Raw genomic sequence first — 13,310 nt, forward strand, 5'->3', positions numbered from 1 at the left:
AGGATGGCCTCCTTGTCTCGGGATGAGAGCCACAGTGGCAACCCTAGTCAAGGACTCTGATAAACTCACACTGGAACAACCTCTCACAATAATGGCTCCACATGCTGTAGAGATGGTAATCCGGCAACCCCCCGATCGATGGTTCTCAAATGCCAGAGTCACCCACTACCAGGTCATGTTACTGAACCCTGAACGGATCTGGTTTGGGACAGTTGCTTCTCTCAACCTGGCTACCCTGCTTCCCGAGAAAGGGGAGGAAACTGCAGTAGAGCATGACTGCCACTTAGTGCTGGCTGAGACCCATGGCACTCGAGAAGACCTGATGGACCAGCCACTTCCAGATGCAGACTGCACCTCATATATGGATGGAAGCAGCTTCCTACATCAGGGGGAACAGAGGGCAGGTGCAGCAGTGGTGGACTGCACCAACATGATCTGGACAAGGGCCCTGGGACCTCGGCCCAGTGGGCTGAGCTAGTGGCCCTCACACAGGCCTTGAAAACAGCCAAAGGCAGGGCAGTCAATATTTATACCGACAGCTGGTATGCATTTGCCACTGCGCATGTTCATGGGGAGATATATCGCAGGAGAGGATTGGTGACCTCTGTGGGGAAGGACATTAAAAACAGATCCTGGATCTCTTAGAAGCCCTTTACCTGCCCAAGAGACTGAGTATTATACACTGCCTGGGACACAAAAAAGGAGATGACCCAGCAGCTCGGGGAAATAGGATGGCCGATGAAACAGCCAAGGCCGCCGCTCTGGGTAAACAAATACTCACCCTAAAAGAGCCTAGAGAACAGCCCCAAACCCCAAGATATAAATATTCAGATAGAGATCTGGACATTGTCCAATGAATAGGGTCGCAATATGATAAACAAGAAGGAGCTTGGAGACCAGGACAAAACAGTCCTACCCCAAAATATGGCTAGAATGCTAGTGACTGACCTCCACCACCTGACCCACTTAGGACATAAAAAGCTCAGAGAGCTATTACGGAGAGAAGAACAGTTCTATTTCATATCCAACCTAAATTCCCTGATTAAGCAGGTTACGGGGTCCTGTGTTCCCTGCACCAAGGTGAATGCCAATCGTCAGGCATTACCAGAAGGAGCCAGAGCTCGAGGATCCTGCCCAGGAACAAACTGGGAGGTGGACTTCACTGAGATCCACCCAGGATGATACAGAGCTAAATATCTCCTAGTTTTTATAGACACCTTCTCTGCGTAGATAGAAGCTTTCCCTACGAAGAGAGAAATGGCACAGGTGGTGGTCAAGAAGATCTTAGAAGAGATTTTTCCCCGTTTTTGGCCTGCCCAAGGTAATAGGGTCAGATAACAGCCCTGCCTTCGTTTCCCAGGTAAGTCAGTTGGTGGCCAGAATATTGGGGCTGGATTGGAAACTACATTGCGCATATAGACCCCAAAGTTCAGGACAGGTAGAACGTACTAATAGAACCCTCAAAGAGACCCTCACTAAATTAGTGATGGAGACTGGCACTAGAGACTGGGTCGAACTCCTCCCCATGGCCTTGTTCCAGGTTCAGAACACTCCTGCTTTCTTTGGATTAACCCCCTATGAAATCCTCTATGGGGACCCTCCCCCAATAGCAGACCTGTTCGGGACTGACATAGACTCCTTTGCTACAGCCCCCAGTCTCCAGGTGCAACTGAAGGCCCTACAACTCATCCAGAACCAAGTCTGGAAACCACCTAGTGTGCCTCATCCCTTTCAGATTGGAGACTCTGTCTACATTCACAGACCAAGACCCTGGAACCTCGCTGGAAGGGACCTTACACCATGTTTCTGACCACCCCAACAGCCGTCAAGGTCGACGGAATCGCTGCCTGGATCCACGCCTTCCACGTCAAGCCGGCACCTGCTGAGGCCAACGAGGACTGCATGGCCCCCAGATGGAAGCTTCAGCGAACTCAAAATCCTCAAAAGCTCAAAATCGTGCATGTCTGACACTGGTCTTCATAATGGGGATGACTGGAACACTGTCTATGAATAACCCCCATATACCAGGAACAACTACCTGGACCCTAACTGTTGCGGGCACTGATGTCGTTCTGGATTCTAAATCTTTCACCAGCCCATACGGAGTTGGATGTCCAAATGAGATGGAAGCAGATCTCAAGAGGATCCTCGAAACTCTAGGTGAAAAGATTCATGGTATGGCCTGGTTTGATGACTGGTATGTTTTCCCTGGGAACAAAAACACTCGCTGCTCGGGGTATAACTCCCCACGGCAATTCTGTGATAAATGGGGTTGTGAGACATTGTCTTTTGGTAGAACGGCAGGAAGATGGGGCACAAAGCAAAGTAATGACCCCCTTTCAATAGAATGGAAAGATTGTGGAAATGTTTGCTATCCAGACCAAGATAGATACAATCTCCAATTGAAATTTAATTGCAAAGACCTCTCCAAGGTACCAGGAACCTGGGGGTTATGACATTACCACCCTACGGGATATGATTGGGGGGCCCTCATCACTCTTTCCCATTGATTTGTGCCCTCAATCCCTCCATAGGTCTTGGGGCCAAACAAGGTATTGACAGAGCAAAAGACCACCCCCCCCAGACCTATGGGGCCAACCCCTAGATCTACCTTGAACCAGGGCACCACTCTGATTCAGGGCGCTACCAACGCTACCAAACCCAATGCCTGGCACCCACAGGGCACCGGGAAAAGAATGTTCAACCTGATAGAGGGAGCTTTTGGGATCATCAACCAAACCAAGCCTAGCTTAGCAGACCCCTGCTGGCTATGCCTAGGGGTGGCACCCCCTTGTTATGAGGGAATTGCCACTACTGGAAATTACACCATCGGTGAGGCTTCCACTTACCGCTGGAATGTAACCCCTAAACTAACCCTAACTGAAGTTAGCGGGGCAGGCCTTTGCATTGGGCAACCTACAGGATCACAAGCTAGCCTCTACAATAAGACCATCCCAACCTCCAATATACAGGGACCGTACATCATCCCACCTAAAGAATCTTGGTGGGCCTGCACCACTGGGCTGACCCCTGTGTATCCGTTGAAGTCCTTAAAAGGTTAGAAACAGAAGGAGGCTTCTGTGCCTATCCTTTATGTTTAATATTGTGGCTGCTCTGTCTCTGACCCCAGATAAGTTTATTAGCATGTATAATATTTGGGGGAATACAATACAACACACTTACTTCAGACGCGAACCTGTGTCTCTAACTCTGGCAGTTCTGCTAGGGCTTGGAGTTGCTCTAGGGTTTGGGACAGGGACAGCAGCCTTGATTCAGGGGAATCAACATTATTTAACTCTCCAGGCTGCAGTCAATGAGGACCTCCGAGCATTGGAGCAGTCGGTTTCGAAGTTAGAACAGTCCCTTACCTCTCTGTCAGAAGTAGTACTCCAGAATAGAAGAGGACTGGATTTACTATTTCTAAAAGAAGGTGGCCTCTGTGCCGCCTTAGGAGAAGAATGCTATTTTTATGTAGACAACTCCGGGGTGTTCAGGGACTCCATGGAAAAGCTCTGAGCTAGGTTGGATAAAAGACAGAGAGATTGGGAAGCCCAACAAGGCTGGTTTGAAGGATGGTTTAATAGGTCCCTATGGATGATGACCCTGGTATCTGCAATTATGGGACCCCTGCTTATTTTGCTCTTGCTTTTAACTTTTGGCCCATGCATTTTAAATATGTTACTGTGGTTTATTCGGGAGAGATTATCTGTTGTACAGGCCCTTGTTTTAACTCAACAATATCAAGCTTTAAAAGTTACTGAAATATAGGATACCATAATTTTAAGATTAAAATTTGCCAAAAGAAAATGGGGGAATGAAAGACCCTAACCCTTCAGGCTTATACCCCCAAGCCGCAGGAGAATAAGGAACTAAAAAGCTAGTTCCAAGGGCAGACTGACTCAGCCATTACTCAACCACCCTTACCACAATGTATGGAGATTTCTGTTAAGATATGTTGCTCAACTATGACTGGGATAATTGCAAGTGTTCCAGGAAAGACCACTGTAACCTTTGTGTAACCTTCACTCCCGCCCTGATACCCTCCCTCCCACCAGGTTCTGGAAAAAATGTGCATATGGATGTGATTGTACCTACACTGTGATTAGGCCATGATCTTGTGAAATTAGCCCCTAGACATAAACCAATCAGAACAAAATTGCATGAGAATTGTAATCTTATGGCTTTTTGTGGGTTTTTTTCTTTAAAAGTACCTATGTGGCTGCAGTAGGGTGCGACTCTTGCTCTTGGGAGGAGAGGAGCCCGACTGTGCAGCCGCATCAATAAACTTCTTGATGTTTACATCAACTGGACCAGAGTCTGGGTTCTTAGGGTGCCCACCCAAGAAGGTAGTACCCTGGGTCTGGGGTCTATCAATAACCAGATGAAGAAAGGATCTAGAGACAAGCTGATACAGGAGCTGGGTAGTTAGTTCCTGAAGCATTAGTATCTAGAAGGGCAGAGCCATTTAAGCCCTTTGAAATGGAAGCCCCAGGCAGCAGACATGGATCTACAGGATTTAGTGTATGCCCTGTGGGGTTTTGCCTTGCTTTGGTCCAATCTTTCCTCACTAGGGCCCCATTTCCTCTTGTGGACTGGTACTATACCACTGTGTGTTGGAAATATAATTAAAAAATTTTTACAGGATGTCATTGTTAAGAGTTTGTCTTGAACCTCATCTAAGACGTTTTAGACTGTGGTGTGTGTGGGGGGGGTGCGCATGTGCATGCATGCCTTTTTATTCAGAGGTTTGAAAGTAGGAAGAGTTTCAAGGGATCAACCTAATCTGATTTCCTTGGCAGGGCAGATCTTAAAGCTGGACTTCAGAACAGTGTTGACACTATTAAAGACTCTGGGAACTTTTGAAGTTGAACTAAAAGCATTCTGTAGCATGAGGTGAGTCTAGGGAGACCAGGGGCATGACTGTGTGACCATGAACTGTCCCCCAGGGGCTCACATGTTTGGACACTTGGCTTCCAGTGGTGACAATATTTGGGAAGGTTGTAAACCTTCAGGAGAGGGAGCCTTGCAGGGTGGGAGACAGCTAAGGAAGGCAATTTGCAAGGGAAATTGGGAAGCTGGGAAAGTAACAGAATTCATAGCTACATCAGCAGTAAACAATCGTCTGGGGGAGAAGAGACTCTTCAGTAGAACTGCCTTCAAGTTGTTCAGGGTGCTCCTGAGAAATATCCTGCATGGGTTGTCATCCACGCAGGGGTGGGCTTTCTGCAGATAAAGCTGCCTCTGAGTCACCCAAGTCACCCAAGCTCCTGTAAGTTATCCCAGTAAATCCATTGGCTTACCAAACTAGAGTGTAATTACGTTATTCTGGTCTGTCCTAGGTATCTATCCAGGGTGAACATACTTTTTTTTTTCTTATCTCTAGAAGACAAGGCAAGAACAGGTGATCAAGGAAACTGAAGTCAATTCAGAAATGTCTGCAAAGGGGCTCACTCACTCACTCCTGGGCAACATTTCCCCACACATCCATTTGCATTTTGAGAAGGAAAAGTCATTTGCATTACTATCAGTGTTCTTTGGGACTAACAGTTGTGAAACAGCCCAAAGGGAGTGCGGGGCACAGGTCCCAGCGCTATCAGGGGACCTGGCAGCTGGGCTGGGTGAGCACTCAGCACCACTTTCTTCCACTTCCAAGTCTTTTACAAAATTTTACTATTGAAATAGAGATCTCTTCAAATCTGAGGTAATAAAACACTTCGTTTGGTTCCTGACTTCTCCTGGGCACACATTTTAAGAAAATTGTCTTCTCTCTCATTCAGCATAATCAAGTCACAGAAAACACTGCCTTTGAGGCAAATGCTGCTGGGGGTGTATGAAGGGAGGGCTCTGAATCTGGAGGTGACCATGTCTACATCTGATAAGGAGGATCTTCTTGGTGGAAGGAATCTCCCCACTTCCAATCCTGTGTCTTGCTTTAGCAGTATCCACCTCAGAATAAATCCTTAGGGCACAGTACCCACAGCACATATCGGTCATTTGATAGCTTTGGGCCATTGCCATGGCAGGCTCATTCATTCATATATATATATATATATATGTTATGTGTACATGGGTGTGTTTAGCCACATGAATGCAGTTCCTGCAGAGGCCAGAAGAGGGCACTTGAGACCCTGCAGCTATAGTTACAGGTGATTGTGAACTGGAGATGGTGCTGGGAACAGAACTTGGGTCCTCTGCAAGAACAGTGTGTGCTGTCAACCACTGATCCATCTCTCCAGCTCCTACTTATTTTTATTTATGTGTATGAAATTGTTTGTGCATGTGAGTGTTGTGGAAGCCAGAAGGTGGGGTTGTGCATGTGAGTGTTGTGGAAGCCAGAAGGTGGCACCAGATTCTTTGGTTACAGGTTGTAAGCTGGCTGATGTGGGTGCTGAGAACAAAACTCAGTCCTCTGGAAGAGCAGTACTCACTCTTAACCCTCCCTGGCCCCCAGTCATCTCTCCATCATCAATACTTGTCATCAATCCTAGTATTGCTTTTCTGTCTCAAATGCACAAGGTGGACTTTCCATTCTTTTCCAGACTTTCACCTTACAGAGCTGTTTTCTGGGTGCTGAAGGACCATGGCTTCTCCCAAAAGACAGAACCTAGAACCCATCCCAGGCACCGGGCAAAGCAGGACCAGCTGCCTTCAGTCAAGGCAGCCCTGACCCCAGCCCTTCCTGCTTGCTCTTATCCCAGAGTCTCAAGGGCTTCCTCCTCTGGGTCGTGTCACTCACTGTGTTTTTTTCCCCATTAGAGCAGAACCTCTGTGAATTAGGAAAGCTCCCAAGGCTGGCCCTTGCCTCCCTTCAGCCTCAGCCTGCTAATGGGTGAGTCAGAGCATGTCACTTTTCTGTCCAGCAAAGCCCAATGGTTTCCAGTTGTAGATAGAATTTTCCAGAACAGTAGGTTTGATTTTGGGAGTAGCTTTGTGATCACCATTATTGGAGAAGGATGGGTGGAAGAAGATGTTGAGCCATGGTGCAGGTCTAACCAACGGCACAGCCTCAGCCTTCTCCAGAGGATTCTAGACCACGCCCTACAGGGAAATCCTCCACTTTCAGGTGTCTCCAGCCACCACCTCCACCATCATAGACATAAGGGCCTTCCTTCTACAGCTCCCCTCATCACCATTAAAGCCCTGTCACACAAGTAGACAAGACAATGTGGCCATTGTCTTATTAATTCTCTGATTGCCCATCTTTGCGTCAACTAAATGTTTCCACATTCCCATCTACCAGCTTGATGAACAATATTAGTTCAATGTATTAAGGGGAAAGTAATTAAATATTTGTTCTGGGGTAATTGTATATAAATTGCATGACAATTGAGTTGGTGGTGTAATTAGTGAATCTTAACTGGAGGCTCATTTACAATCAATGTTTAATTTACTAACAACTGTTTTGGCTTAAATGTGAATTAAATGCCTGTCATTGGCCACCCACACCCCTGGCTCTCAGAACCTGCCTTCTCCCTGGCTGGCTGCAGGAAGCTCCTTTGCTGTCAGTCAGGGGTGAAGGTCTCCAGCGAGCACTGAACCCTCTGGAGAACTCAGTCTGATTTCTGCAGGGTAGGAGAGTTAGAAAGAATGGAGGTGTCTAATGCATCCCGAGGATCTATCTACTGTGGCCAGGGTGCTGTGCTCAGCATAAGTGGGTAATGTGCCTGGGCAATTCATTCAGACCTAGAAACAGCCCTATAACCAGGTGCTGATTTATTATCTTCATTTTATAAAGGAGAAAACTGAAGCACAGAGGAATGGGACTTGGCTTCAGAGACCTTTGGGTCCATCAGTAAGGCCTATCTATTCTCATTGCAATTTCCAGCCCCAGTCTCTTAGCTATTCAAATCCTTCCATGAGTTATCCTATTTGGCTCAAAACCTTCTGTACAGCTTACTTCTTGGCCTTGACTTTTCCTGATTTGTCTCACTTCAGGAGCACTCACAAATGTATCAGTCAGTATGAGTTATACTACGTTGCTGTAACAAATGGTCCTGAAATGTACATGGCTTGCAGCTGAGGTTTATTTCCTAATAATGTTGTATGTCCAGTGGGGCAGTTCTGGGGTTGTAAACACATATTATGTCCTGTTTGCTGATCCTTCCAAGTGCCCACTTGAGCCTCTGCTCTAAGCTGTCTCCATTGTTGAGCCAGGCTGTCAGAGGAAGCCAACAGTGTCGTTCCATGCCTCTACAAGGAGAGCTGGCTCAGAAAACTTGCTGGAAGCAGTGGGGTTTCTCTGGCTCACATTTGGTGTCTGCAAGCAAGTATGTAGAGAGCCCAGAATTTCAACAGAGCAGGGATTTTTACCATGCTTTAGGCAGGCACTCCCGAAGACACCTAACAAGCCTATCCATAAGGCTGGAATGAGTTCATTTCCCCTCAGGGGCGTATGCAGCAAATGTCTCAAACAGCATTGGAACTTGCCACAGACCCCAGCACTTCACTTCACCCTGGCCTCTGCTGCTTTGAGCTGGAGTCTCTTCCCAGGGCCACTGTACTCCCGTAGATCTGCGCCAGGGCACAGCAGTCCTGCCTTCTCATGGCAATGTCAGGATGGACAGACATGATGACATCCAAAGTCCTGGAAACAGGCTTCAGTTTTTGTTTCCTATTTCCATGTGTCTCTGCATAAATGTATTCATGTATATACCTATGTGCGTGTGTGTGTGTGCGTGTGTGTGTGTGTGTGTGCGCGCGTGCGTGCGTGTGTGTGCACATGCATGTACATGTGGAGGCCAAAGGTTAATGCCAGGTATTTTCCACAATCTTTTTCCACCTTATTTTTTGAGACAGGGTCTGTCGCTGAACCTGGAGGTCACCTATGCTGACTGGCCACTGAGCCCCAGGGATCCCCTCCTGTGTTCACCTGCCCAGCACTAAAATCACAGGTGTAGGTCATCACAGCTGATTGTAAGAAACAAAGTACATTTTATTTATGTTATTTGTATGTGCTTGTGTGTGTGTGTGTGTGTGTGTGTGTGTGTGTGTGTGCACGCGCGGACAGTGGTGCACATGTGGAGTTCAAAAGACAACTTCAGAAGTCAGTACACTGCATGCACCACGGGGGGCCCAGGGATTGAACCCAGGTCCTCGGGCTGGGTGGCTGTAAAGCAGGCACTTTGCCACCAGAGCCACCTCTCTAGCCCCCATGAGATGTCTATTTAACTCCTAACACCTCCCTATGTGCCATTTCCCCAAAGCCCTTCCTTCTCACTCCCCTGCTCCAGATCCCTGGCTCTGTCCAGATCTCTTATCTTCCTCTTACAAGGGTCCAGTGGTCTCCGCTGTCCCTCTGAGAGACAGACTCCAGAGCAGTGGTTCTCAACTGTGGGTGGAGGCCCCCACAGGGGTTGCATCAGATATCCTGCATATCCGATATTTATATGATGATTCGCAACAGCAGCAACCTTACAGCTATGAAGTAGCAAAGAAATAACTTTATGGCTGGGGGTCACCACAACATGAGGAGCCACGTTAAAGGGTCGCAGCGTCAGGAAGGCTGAGAACCACTGGACTAGAGAGAAGACCTTGTCTGGTCCACAGATGCCTGTCTTGAGGGTAATAATGACCTCAGGACAGAACAAGCCCATGCAATGTCACCTGTACCTGCTCTGCCACTCTCCAGGATGAGCGTGAGGAAGGACAACACAGAAAGACTAAGGACATCTGAGACTCAGGACACCTGTTTGCAGCTCTTCCTTCAATCTTCTCTCTAACCAGGGCCACATTCCTCCGAGTTTCTCACTCTTCCATTCACTGTTTCAAGGCTCTCCCACAAACTGCTCGCCCCCCTAGTTCCTTCTCCACACTGCTCTTCAGTCACTCCCACCTTTCTTTCCTGTCTCCCCACCTTAGCCTTCCTTGTTAAGAATATTCTGGAAGGCACACAGTAGGTGCTCTCTCGTTGTTCCTTAATCAGTGAATCTGATATAGAGGTTGAGGTTCCTCAAAAGGCTCAGGTTCTGCATTTGTATGTGATGCTATAATGGTCCTGCTTCCAGACTGTTCTGGGGACCGACAGGGTAGATACAAACTCAAATGGCAGTAGATGTGAGAGTGATTTTCTACTTAATTGACAAACTAAATGTAGATAAATCACCAGGAGCAGATGGCATCCACCAGAGAGGAGCAGAGGAGCTCAAGGGTGAAATTGGGGGATTGTTGGCCAACACACCAAAGTGCTCATTACGAAGGGATGTGAAGGCCCAGTGAGCCAGAGAGGCTGCCTATGCCTCCCACAGGGCCTCGGGGGTACTGCTGCCCAGGAAGACTGGCTGGGAATGGGGCCAGCTGACCAAGTTTAGAATAAGGACAAATGCCCCAACAAAACCACTATTTGGGGGAAGAGATTCTTGGTTGCATAGGGAAAACATTCCTGTTTCAATATTCTAGAGTTCTCTGTGAGGACATATGCAGACGGAGGTAAAGAGGAGCCAGGGGCAGACATGAGTCTAAACTCTCAGATTCATCTACCAAAAGAAATGCAAACCACACCAAGTCATCCTAGGCTAGCTGTTTTTGAAGGAACTCTCATTTAAGATGGACAAGAATATACAGCTAATAATAATTTATAACCACAAAGATTGCATTGACTTCTCAAAGACATCTTTGACCAGATTGCTTTTGCTAGATAGACATGCAGCCAAACTGCCTCTCGATGTGTGTTTCATCTTTGAACAGAGAAACTTTTTTAAAAGTTTATTTTTTATTTATATTTTGTGTGTGTGTAGTTCCCAGGGAGGCCAGAAGAGGGCATCAGATCCCCTGGAGCTAGAGTTACAGGCAGCTGTGAGCCACCTGATAGGAGCTGGGAATTGAACCGTGGTCCTTTATGAAAACAGCAACTGCTGAGCCATTTCACCAGCCCCCAGAAAGCTTTTTTCAGAGGGTGACAGTTAATACAGAAACTCACAGCTGGTCAGCATGCCGAGAAGTGCCCACTGAGTGCTCTGACCTGCAGGGCATCCCTAACACCCTTACAAAGTCCTACACACATTGCAGAAGTGGGGGCAGAAAGACTGCAAGAGCCTGTGTACTTACCTGGCAGGGGAGAGACCAGGATCATGAAGGTGGTTTTCCCAGGGCAAGACTTGTCCAGTATACTCTGGGTGTGCTGACTCCTGCAATTTCTGCAAAAGCAGGAAACTAAACTGCATGATTTGTGGTAGTGGGGAACTGCATTTGTACTCTCCCCTAAAAATAAAGGAAAGAAGGAAGGGAGGGAGGGAGGGAAGAAGGAAGGAAGGAAGGGAGGGAGGGAGGGAGGGAGGGAGGGAGGGAGGAAGGAAGGAAGGAAGGAAGGAAGGAAGGAAGGAAGGAAAGACTGTAAGAGCCAGAGGGACTATGAAACACTGTCTTTTGGGCACGATATGACCCCTGCAATCATGAACACACAGCATCTGTGGCTAGCTATATAAGCTGCACTTATACACCCCACCTTCACCCCCATGCACATGCATACACACACACACACACACACACAAGAATGCATACACACACACACAAGAATGCATACACACAAGAATGCATACACACATGGAATGGCCACACTGAGGTTTGAACCCAGGGCCCTGCACATGCTAGGCAAGTGCTCTACCACTGAGCCACATCTATCCCCAGCCCTCCTTTAACCTTTGAGACAGGCTCTCAATGATTGCTTAGGCTAGCCTTGAACTTGGCAATCCTCTTGCCTCAGCCTCTTGAGGAACTGGAGATTACAAGGCCTGTGCTGCCAGGCCCACCCTTGTTGCAAGATTATCTTTACAAAGTTGTGAAACTGATAGAAAAATGTTTATTAGTCAGGATTTGAAAAACGGCACAGGAAATAAATGAGCAACCCAGGTCACAGAGCTAACAGAAAACTGAACACCAGGACGCGGGTGCCTATGTCTCACTTCCGTGATCTTTTCAGTAAAACACAGAGGCCTTGATCCTCACACACATACACACCCTTTTAGGAATCTGTTTTGTTAATCATGAGAAAGCAAACGGGCCAATGACCCACTGTCACAATAGTGGCATAAGAGAACCCAGCCAACCACAGAGACAACAGGGCCCAGCGACGGTTCAGTGGGTAAAGGAGCTTGCCAAGCACAACAGCCTGAATTTGATCCCCAGAATCCACATGTGGAAGGTGAGGACCAATTCTATGAAGTTGTCCTCTATCTCACACATGTCATGGCACGTGTGCACATGCATACACGTACACACAATAACATGTCAACAAAACAGGGTCGGTGATGCACTGCTATGATAACAAGCATGCATTGGGTATGTCACAAATGGAGCCAGTGATAAGCAAACTGCTTTGTTCTATGCTGGCAGCTGGGCTCCAGGGCTGGGCTCAGCTGCTCAGCCGCCACCCATGGCCCAGTGTCTCCCATTCTTCTCATGGAGCTAGCAGGTGCCCTGGTGGCATTCTGTAGGTGACAGTGCACTCTGTACAGAACTGTCTAGAACACACAGTTTATTGAGGCCTGTGATCTGGTACACCATCTTTACCTTCATACTCCAAGTCAAAGCTGTTAAATGGTCAGTCCTGAAGTCTTGGGTCAAGCCGATTTCCCCGCCCACAGTGCTGAATGGCAGAGGACGGATGCTTGGGCAAGAGAACAGCTTCAGCCCGCCTGAGGTAGGCATTACTTTTAAGCTGAGCACTAAGCAGACAGTGTGCTTGGCAGGGCAGGTTCACCTGTGTGCACAGGGAGTGAAGGGGCAGGAAAAACTTACGTGGTTTTGTCTGTTGGTCTTAGAGTCACTAACAATCTTTGAACAGGGGGCCAGGGAAATGGCTCAGAACTTAAGAATGTACTGTTTTTGCAGCAGACCCTGGCTGGGTTCTTAGGACCCTCGCTGACTGGCTCACAGTTGTCTGTAACTCCAGCTCCAGGGAATCCAATGCTCTCTTCTGGACTCTGCAAGCATTGCACTAACACATGCACACAAACACACACACACACACACACACACACACACACACACACACACAGCTACAAAATAATACAAAATTGTGGCTGCATTCCTGCCGAGCTCCTCCTGGCCTGGCTCCAGAGAGCAGCACCTATCCCTAATCCAGCCTTTGTTTAACCCACACCTTTTGTTTCTATTATCACCCTATGTGAATCTTGTCTCAGAGTCTCCCAAGAATCAAAGGCCTATGCAAAACTTGGTTCAGGAAACCCAGAAATCCCGTGGCACCTGATAAATTGAGGAATTTGCATTTGGCATTGTATCTTTGGGTGCTTCTTTCAGGTAGTTTTGAGCATATGGAAATCAACTGGCTAAACTCTAAATAGAGAGAAAAATAA

General features: G+C 47.6%; 1 non-coding gene and 1 pseudogene across 1 annotated transcript; both read left to right on the forward strand.

The window, feature by feature from the left end:
* Positions 1-1,982: 1,982 nt before the first annotated feature.
* LOC131926162 (charged multivesicular body protein 1B2-like) overlaps positions 1,983-13,310 on the forward strand; it is a 36,696-nt pseudogene continuing 25,368 nt past the window's right edge.
* On the forward strand, positions 11,036-11,199 carry LOC131893992 (U1 spliceosomal RNA). Its single transcript, XR_009374787.1, has one exon. It is a non-coding gene; the product is annotated as a U1 spliceosomal RNA (small nuclear RNA).

Source organism: Peromyscus eremicus, chromosome 16_21 (assembly GCF_949786415.1).
Source record: "Peromyscus eremicus chromosome 16_21, PerEre_H2_v1, whole genome shotgun sequence".
Taxonomy (NCBI): domain Eukaryota; kingdom Metazoa; phylum Chordata; class Mammalia; order Rodentia; family Cricetidae; genus Peromyscus; species Peromyscus eremicus.